This window comes from Galeopterus variegatus, unplaced genomic scaffold (assembly GCF_000696425.1).
Source record: "Galeopterus variegatus unplaced genomic scaffold, G_variegatus-3.0.2 Scaffold2979, whole genome shotgun sequence".
NCBI classification, from domain to species: Eukaryota; Metazoa; Chordata; class Mammalia; order Dermoptera; family Cynocephalidae; genus Galeopterus; species Galeopterus variegatus.
The window spans coordinates 29,197-39,151 of NW_007729090.1; the positions used below are offsets into that span (position 1 = coordinate 29,197).

General features: G+C 42.0%; 1 pseudogene; it reads right to left on the reverse strand.

The window, feature by feature from the left end:
* Positions 1–886: 886 nt before the first annotated feature.
* Positions 887–4,585, reverse strand: LOC103599475 (annotated as a pseudogene).
* Between the last annotated feature and the right edge of the window lie 5,370 nt (positions 4,586–9,955).

The window sequence follows — 9,955 nt, forward strand, 5'->3', positions numbered from 1 at the left end:
AATTTTTTTATTTATTTTTTTAACAGATTAGATATTTATTTCTCATATGAAGTACAAAGGAGGGTTTTGGGATAGAGGAGGGAAGATCTCTGCCCTCTCCAATCAATTCCTTTTGTCTTAAATCACAGTGACCTTCTCCCACCTATGGCTCCCAAGGCCACCCTAGGGTGCCATCTTCACTTTGATCCCAGAGGGCATGAGAAGTCAGGGAGAACTACATGGACACTTTTTTGTTGCCAGGCCTGGAATAATGTTCTTCACTTATGTTCATGTTTCCCTGATCAAAGCTCAGTTATGTGGTCCCACACAGTAATGGGAGGCTGAGAATGCAGGCTCACTGTGTGTGCAAGAGAAAAGAGAGAGCTTTTTGCTGAATCCATAGCCAGTGTCTGCCATACAGGATTCTCTCGTGTGAGTTCTCTGATGCGTGCTGTAGTGTAACTTCTGACAAGTTCCATGTTCATTACTGTATTAGTGCATTTTTTTGTGTGTTGCTATAACAGAAATACCAAAAACTGGATGATTCATAAAGAAAAACAACACTTATTGCTTACAGTTTCTGAGGCTGGAAAGTCCAAGGTCCATCTGGTGGTGGCAACAGTGACCCAGGGGTCTCACATTGCAAGATGGTGGAAGCAGAGAGAACAGAGCAGAGAGAAAGACAGACTCTCCTCTTTTACAGCCCTCAGAACCACGCCCCTGACCACCATTTTTAATCCATTTACTATGGCATGGTCCTACAATCCAGTCACCTCTTCAAGGCTCCACCTTCCAGTTACCATACTGGGATTTCTCACCCCCTTAACAGTCACAGTGGGGGCTAAATTTCTAATACATAAAACTTAGGGGACACAATTCAAGCTTCAGTGAGTTTGGGGGGGGGGACATTATTCAATCCAATACAATTATAGTCAGCATTCCATATCCACGGGTTCTACATCTGTGATTCAACCAACTGCGGATGAAAGATAATTGAAAAAAGTAAAAAAGTAAAAAATAATAATACAGCAATAGAATAATACAAATAAAAAACAACAGTAACAACTATTTACATAGTATTTACACTGTATTCAGTATTATAAGTAATCTAGACATGATGTGAAGTATAAGGCAAGATGTGCATAGGTTATATGCAAATACTACATCATTTTATATAGGGGACTTGAGCATCTGGATTTTGGCATCTGTGGGGGTACTGGAGCCAATCCCCTGAGGATACCAAGGGAAGACTGTACATTCATCGGGTTTCTCTTTTGTGTGATTTCTCTGATGCCTGCTGAGGCTTGACTTCTGGTGAAAGGTTTTTCCACACTCATTACATCCATAGGACCTTTCCCCCAAATGAATTCTCTGATCCATATAGTAAGGTCTGAATTCTGAAAGGATTTCTCACATTGGTACATCCATAAAGCTTCTCCCTGTATGTCTTCTCAGGCATATTATAAGGGATGATTTTTTAATGAGGGATTTCTTATGTTCACTACATTTATAGGGTTTCTCTATTGTATGTATTTTCTGATGTTTCATGAGTTTAGACTTTTTATAGAACATCTTCCCACATACATCACATTGAAAAGTTTTCCTCTCTACCTGAGTTATCTTTTAGGCAGTGTGAATTGACTTACCACAGTCTTTCCCATGTGCACTGCATGTACAGGCATTCTTTCTCATATGCACCCTCTTATGTGTAAATAATACTGTCTCCTTGTTGGAGACTTCCTCATGTCCACTATTTTCAGAAGGCTGCTGCCCACTTTGAATCTTGGGATGCTGACTCATGATGTCTCTGCAATTCCTGTTATATTATGGTTGTCAGGTTCTATCCAGCATGTGTCTCAGTCTCTCTGGAAGAAGTGTGTTCTTGTAGGCTCTGGATTGGGAGTTCTTCTTCCATCCATAGCTCTGCTCCTTGCTCCAACTTGGAGATCACCTCAGGTTTGGCAATGCAGTGCCCCAGTGATACCAGGCTGCTGTGGTCTCCAGCATCATGTCCCCGTACAGGGTCCTTTGAACATCATCCAAGTCCTCACACTCCTCCCAGGTGAAGTCCATAGGCATGTCCTCAACTGACACCAACCCTGGAGATTTTTTCTTGCTCTTGGAAACACATAGAGCATTTTGACAGTGTTGGAGGGACAGAATTCAACCCCAGAGCCTGTGGACCAGTGTGGGGCAGCTACAGTATAATACCGTCTTTTAATTTTATTTTTCCATGAACTTTTTGAAGTACACTTGTATACTTAGCTGCTCTTTTTTCAGCAATAAGAAATATTCTTTCAGTTCCTATTTTTCAAGCCAATTTGTTACACTCAGTTTTACTTCCAGAAGCTTATCCCAGCAGTTGTGTGTTGGTCTCTCTTCTTCTATGAGTTTCATATCTGTTTTTTGATAGGAGAGAGCACTACAAGGGCACTTTAAAAAGTTCATGGACAGATTCATATTATCTTTTAATTCTATTTTTCCATGAACTGTTTGAAGTACCCTCTCATATTTAAATGTGCAGTAGTCTGTCATGCTCCTCCTTAGATAGCTCAGCTCTTTGCAAATACTGTGCTGGACTTCTGAGGCCAGCTCCTAGACTTCTGTAAAGCACTGGAGATGCAGTGTCTCTTGGGTATGGATAAAGGCTCAGTCCTTGGAAACAGGCTGCTGCTGTGCTATGTAATTCTTGTTGGGAGATGACACCTCTCTTTCCTAGCTGCTCAGCTAGTCTAGAAGAGTGGAGAGAGTGCTCTGCTGGCTCACAGAGCTGCTCATCGCTCTTCCCTGGTGCCTGCTCCGTCCTGACTCAGGCTTCCTGTGACTGAGTGGGAAACTAGGCAGGGAGCATGTTCCAGCTGAAGGTTTGTTCCTGCCTGTGTGGACTAGCTTCCATGATCTGCAGGAGTTGTCCTTCTCAGTGTGTCTGACACCAAGGAGGCTGTTCACCCATCAGGCAAGACTGGATGGAGTCTTGGTGTTCCACATTCTCAGGGACCAAAACTATATCGTTAACTTTTTAGCACTGACCTTCATCCCAAGGACATGTCCATGTGCATCTTTCGTATGTTTTACTCATATTCATAGTTAGATTCTGTTAACTTGAGCTGGAAAGAGAAAAAGACCAATAAACAAGATAGTTTATCATATAAAATACCTCAAATTTTTGTATTCCTCACTTTCACCTCATAATTGTACTGGTGATGAATTTTAGGGGTCTGTCCTTTAGCTTATAGGTGATTTTTCACATCTGGCCAGATTCTTATACCTCCATTGTATACTTGAAAACATTAAGAATTATAGGAACAGGAATGATAATTTGGCCCAATATCACTACTCATTTATTTTCATACACATTTCTCATGTGCTATTAAATGCCACAAAAGAATTATATTTTAAGAAAATGTAGCTCTGTTACATCAAAAAATGTTGTCTAGTAAAAAGTTGATATTCAGTAGAACAACAATCATATACATAAATATCTATTTTGAATGTACCCAAAGTGATTAAAAAGCGGAGCCTAAGGCCCAGAGCATGAGGGAGAAGGATTTATTTGTTCTTGTCTCTATTTTTTTCTGAATTGTGCAAATATAGGTGAGTCACTTAACCTTTCTGTGCCTCCGTTTTTCTACCTCTAAAGGGGAGGGATGGTTCTCCAAATTGTTTCTAAAACGCTAGCACTTCTGCAGTGTTCTGGTGGCCTCAGATGTTCTGGTGGCCTTCAGAACTGCTCTGGAAGTGACATGGTGGAGACTTGCCTTGCATTGGCCATTGGGTCTGCTCAGGACTGCTGTAGAACATGCAGCTTTGACCACAGAGAAAGGAGAGGAAGCACTGAGTGTAACATTTGCATGATTCCATGAAACTTTAATTTTTCTTTTTGTTTTAGAAGGAAGGGTTATATATATCTTACTGTAAAATATGGAAATTAAGCAGGGATTTTGAAAAGCTGTACTGAGCAATCACATTCTGACGGTGTGATGAGCTCCCCAGACATTCTGCTTAGGTTTGTGTTGTACAGAGATTTAATGACCTGTGAAACACATTGATTCCGTTGTGCTGAATTTGTAATGGACGATGCTGAACTTCCTGCTTCCAAGCAGCTCAACCCTGATGATGAACTATCTGACACCAAGCGAATGGCAGGAGCTCTCAAACCACTAGTGCCAACGGGTCCTGTTGAAAAGTTCAGAGTATTTATTTGTGAGAATATAATAATTTGCCTCCCAACCCTGTCAGTGTTTTTGCACTTTACAAAAATTAAAGGATATTGTTTTTCAGTAGCCTTCCTGTTTTTGCCTATTTAAAAGATAACTATTATTTTCTTGTAAAATGGAATATAATCATGAAAGAGGAATACGACTAGATCAAAAATGTCACATGTTGATTGGTTGGATTAAAGTTTTTTCATGTAAATGTATTAGGGGAACTTCCGATTAGCATACATGTACACATCTGTCAATGGCTAAGACTTGCTTATATTTTGCTTTATAGAAGTAGTCATAGCATGTTGTAATTGCCTTATGTAAATAAAAGGCTATTTATTAAGTTTTTCAATAATATTTATTAATCTGTATGTGTTTTAAAATAAAATAATTTATTTCTAGCTGAACACTTGTTAATTTTTTTCCCTTTACTTGAAATGCTTGTGTAGCAGCCTCAGGTTTCAAATCATCCCAAATTTCTCAAATTTTTCCTGTTTTCTTTGTATTAATGAATAGCCTTTAGTGTTCATAACAATGTAGAAAATGTCTACCTGTGAATCTGTCTTAGGGGGAAATCCATGATATGTGAAGGAATTCATCATCCTGTGTTTATCTCCTGATCCAATGAAATGATGGTATTAAAACCAGCTCTATTTTAATATGTTAATACCTTTTTTTTTTTTTTTTTTTTTTTTGTTTTTGTGACCGGTAAGGGGATGCAACCCTTGGCTTGGTGTTGCCCACACCACGCTCAGCCAGTGAGTGCACCGGCCATCCTTATATAGGATCCGAACCCGCGGCAGAAGCACCGCTGCGCTCCCGAGCGCTGGGAGTGCGCCACAGGGCCCGCCCATTGGCTCACTTGGGAGAGCGTGGTGCTGACATCACCAAGTCAAGGGTTAATATCCCCTTACCGGTTATCTTTTGTAAAAAAATAAAAATAAATTTTGTCATTTAATATTATTTAGTGTCCTATAAGTTATCTTATTAAATGAGAAAAATGTTTTGAGTAAAACAATTTTTTCTTAGACTGTATCCAAAAGGATTTAATATTCACATTTTGATCAAAGTATACTTATACAGAAATCAGGAACAATCATCTAAAGACACAATCAGATGTTTCAATGGATAACCCTTCCCAGACAGGTTTTTGGGGCTGTGAAATATGTAAATGCCAAATTCTGCAGCCATGCAACAAAAACTAGCCTTGGTTGGTTACTACTACAGAACTGTTCTAGCTGCTTGCCATGCACAATGGCTCTTGAAGGTGAGTTCTGCATCTGATGCTGAGGAGTATATGAAATCAGGCATGGCCCTGCCCTCCCAGGCCTTGTGCTAGAGTTCTGCTGCTGCTTAGTCATGCCCCATCTGATGACCCATAGGTGTGACATTGTCAGCATATTTGTTGTAGTGCCAGTCACACTTACTTGTGCACCATTGTTTTGATCTTCACTTGGTAGTTTCAAAGCTTTTTTGAGTGGGACAGGTAAGGTGCACTCGTGAAGTAAATTCAAGAGAGAGATTTATTGCAGCCAAGGACATTAGAAAGAGTTGGGAGTGGAACTAGTCCGTAGCGAGCAAGATGGAAGAGAAGCTGATCAAGTAACAGAATAAGCCCAAATGAAATAACTGAGGCGATGGGCCAGAGCATGGAGTCAAACTAGGTAGCCTGTCTATAAAATGGAATCTATCCTTATTTTGTGAGGACATTTTGGGGATGTCAGTGTTTTCTCCTCCACCTTAATTTGGCATACTTATCCACTGTATTAATTTTGTTGCTCTGACAAGTTACCACAAGCTCTGTGCCTTATAACAACACAAATTTATTATCTTACCATTCTGGAGGTCAGAAATCCAACTCAGGTTTCATTGGGCTAGAGTCAAGGTGTCAGCAGGATTACATCCCTCTGGAGGCTCTGGGGAAAATCCATTGCCAGCCCTTTTCAATTTCTAGAGGCTGCCCTCATGCCTTGACTTGAGGCTCCTTTCTCCACCTTCAGAGCCAGCAATGCTTTTTCTCTGACACTCCTACCTCCCTCTCACAAGGGCCTTGGGAACTATTTTGGGCCCACTTGGACAATCCAGGACCATCTCCCCATCTCAAGATCCTTGACTTAATCACATCTGCATAGTCCCTTTTGCTGCATGAGGTGAGAGTCACAGGCTCTGGGGTCAGTACGTGGACATCTTTGGGTGGGCATTGTTCTGCCTGCTACACCCACTTAACCATTTCACCAAGTGAAGCAATTTTTTTTTTTTTTCCAAAAGATGACCAGTAAGGGGATCTTAACCCTTGACTTGGTGTTGTCTGCACCACACTCTGCCAAGTGAGCTAACCAGCCATCCCTATTTACGGATCTGAACACGTGGCCCTGGTGTTATCAGCACCACACTCTCCCAAGTGAGCCATGGGCCAGCCTACCAAGTGAGGCAATTATTAAAAGCCAACCCCTGGCTTTGAGTGAATATCCTAGTGTTCAACCTAAATTCACTCTGAGTTGTTTTTTTTTCCCCCCAGAGTTTTCCCCTACCCTCTCCCAACAAATGTTTTGGAAAATGCACTACTTCATTTGTAGGTTATTTATGGCCTTGAGTAAACTAAATAATACTAACTGATAAGCACTTATATAATGCTAATATTTTAAAATGCCACTATTCACTTTAGAGGTACGAGGGGCAAATTCAGTGATAGGGGATAGAGCTAAATAAAAAATTATCATCTGCTATGCTGTTCTTATGCTTCTGTGGTAACAAAACCGAAACTCATGAGAGTAATTGATAAACAATTTACATGTAAGAAAACTATATTAACAATGATGTCTTACCTATGCTTCTGAAACAGATTTAATGAGATAATTGACATAAGATTTAAACAGCTTTATTGAGGTAATTGACATGATAAATTGCATTTATAAAATGTACAATTTCATATGCCATAAGATGAAAGCGTCACCATGAGCAAAACAGTGAGCACAGCCATACCCCAAAGTTTCTTTTTCACCCATTGTAATTCCTCCCCCTCCTTGTCCCTCCACTCCCAGGCAACCATTCATCTGCTTTCTGTCAGTATATATTAGCTTCCATTTCCTAGGCTTTTATATAAGTGCAATCATTTATATATATACATACACACACACACACACATATATATATATATATATAAATAAATAAATATATATATATATATATAAATAAATATATATATATATATTTTGGTCTGGCGTTTTCACCTAGCATAATTATTTTGAGACTCAGCCATATCATATAGCGTGTATCGATAGTTCATTTCCTTTTATCGTATCATACTAGGGGTCTTCAAAAATGTTCATGGAAAGATTAGCATAATCTTTTCATTCCATTTTTCCATGAACTTTTTGGAGTAGTATCATATGGATATGCCATAGTTTGCTTAACCATTCACCTTTTGATGGATATTTGGGTTGTTTCCAGTTTTTTGGCTATTACAAATAAAGCTGCTATGGAATGTTCATTTGCAAGTCTTTTTATGGATGTATGCTTTTATTTCTCTTGCATAAATACCTAGGGGTAGAACTGCTGTATCATATGGTTGGTGTATGTTTAACTTTTTAAGAAACTGTCAACCTGTATTCCAAGGAAGTTGTACCATTTTACAATTCCACCAGCAGTGTATGAGAAAGAATTAGAATTTTAAAACTTTTTTTTTTTTTTTTTCTTCTTAAAAAGATGACCGGTAAGGGGATCTTAACCCTCGACTTGGTGTTGTCAGCACCACGCTCAGCCAGTGAGCGAACCGGCCATCCCTATATGGGATCCGAACCCGTGGCCTTGGTGTTATCAGCACCGCACTCTACCGAGTGAGCCACAGGCTGGCCCAGAATTTTAAAACTTTAAAAATACCTCATGATCACAGCTTGAGCACTCAAGTATATTAAGATGTGCAACGTCATGCACTAGAGAAGTGATTTGGGCATTTAAGGAGCCTGCATCACATTAGCAAGGTATAAATTCACTTATAAGACAACATACTGCATAGTGTGACAGTGTCAGGTGGGAGGTCCAGATGATGAACGTGAGAGGAAATCTGGGCTGCAGTCATGAGAGGATGCTGATGTGATGAGGCAGGGCTCTAGCTGGGATGACAGGCAGGAAAGAGCTAAATCAAAATCATTCATTAGGATAAATTAACACACTGATACTTCTAAGCATTCCTGTTCATATGAGCCAACCACTGCTTTCCTTACAGTTCTCTGCTTCCTAGAGGTATCTGTTGGCACCTTTACCAGTTAGTTATTGCTACACACTACTCCACCTCAACATGAGTGGCTTAACACAACAATCATTTGTTCTCATGTCTGTGGGTAAATGGGACAGTTTTGCGGACTTGAACCAACTTGCCTCAATCTGGTCTCAATCAGGGGTCAGCCCAGCAAGCTAGCTGAGCTCTCTGTGAATCGCCTTGCCCCACGTATTCTCCTCCTCCAGCAGGCCAGTCCCGAGGCTAATACAGATTCAGGGGATGAAGTGGAGGTGCAAAGGCACTGCAAAATGTGTTGGCACACGGATGGGTGAAGAATCGGAGTCATTTTCCATCTATCTACTGCATCATCCACATGTCAACCATCTTTCAATATTCAGTGTAATGTCATATAACTAGAACTGGGCTGAGACCAAAAAAGTAAGCAAAATAGATCCTCTAAGCCACTCCTAAGATGCAGAGTTGTCTGGCTGCCAAGTTCACAGCAAATTAAAAGTTTTGAAATCAGAAGCAGCATAGTGACCTATACCAAAACTACAGTGGCCAGGGACTGTGTATACAGTTTAGAACACAACAGCCCAATAGGATTAGCATCTGAAAAAGGGCAAATTATATTTGGTGTTTTATTTCAGTAAGCATATAATTCATTCATAAAGATTCTCACCTCATATGACTTAAATTTCATATAACAGTGTTTTTATGTCTAGTCACAACGTGGAACAACATCTGCAAGGGACCTTCTACACTTGTAACTAAGGAATCATTGATTTACTACCCAGGCCTCGCTCTGGATCTAGCTAGTTGCTCTTCACTACTTCTTATGAGTGAGCCGCCCTGTCTCTGTCCTCTTTCGAGGAAACCATGAAGGTGGGACCCAGGGAATTTCTCCATTCCAGGAGAAGTCGAGGCGGGGTAGCCCACCACTGGGTCTCATGAAAAGAACCAGAAGACCATGAAGTCGCCCGGGCTTCCCTGGCCCCACCCGGCCCCCAGCACCTCCGCACCTGTCCCCGGCTCCGCCTCTCGCCCTCCTCGAGGCACCGCTCCCCCAAGGCATCGCCCGGAACGCAGCTCAAAATGTGGCTGCACTCACTGTCCGCCTGGGCATTCACGCTTTAAATAAGCGCCAGACGGGACTTTGATTTTAAACACTTAATCGACCAGCTCCACCTTGCAAATTACTGCCTACCCTCCTTCTCCGCCCGCGCCGCGGCCCCCGCCCTCGCGCTTCCCGGCCCAGAGCCTCGTAAAGAAACCGGAAGCGGCGGGAGAGGGCGCCGAGGCAGAGCCTGCGCCGCGCGGCACTGCGCGTGCGCTCGCGGCCTCTTGCGTCACTCGGCCGCGTCCCCGGCCTCCTCGGTGGCTGAGCTGGCGTTGGCGGGGCGGTTGTCCCCGCAAGTTTCCCTCGGCGCTGCCTATGGCTGAAGTGGCGCGCGCGGCTGCAGCCTCGGGAGCTCACACTTTCTGCGAGACGGCGACGAAGGCCGCGGTCGCGCGAGCGCAGGAGGGGGCGGCCCAAGCGGCCTGCGCGGTG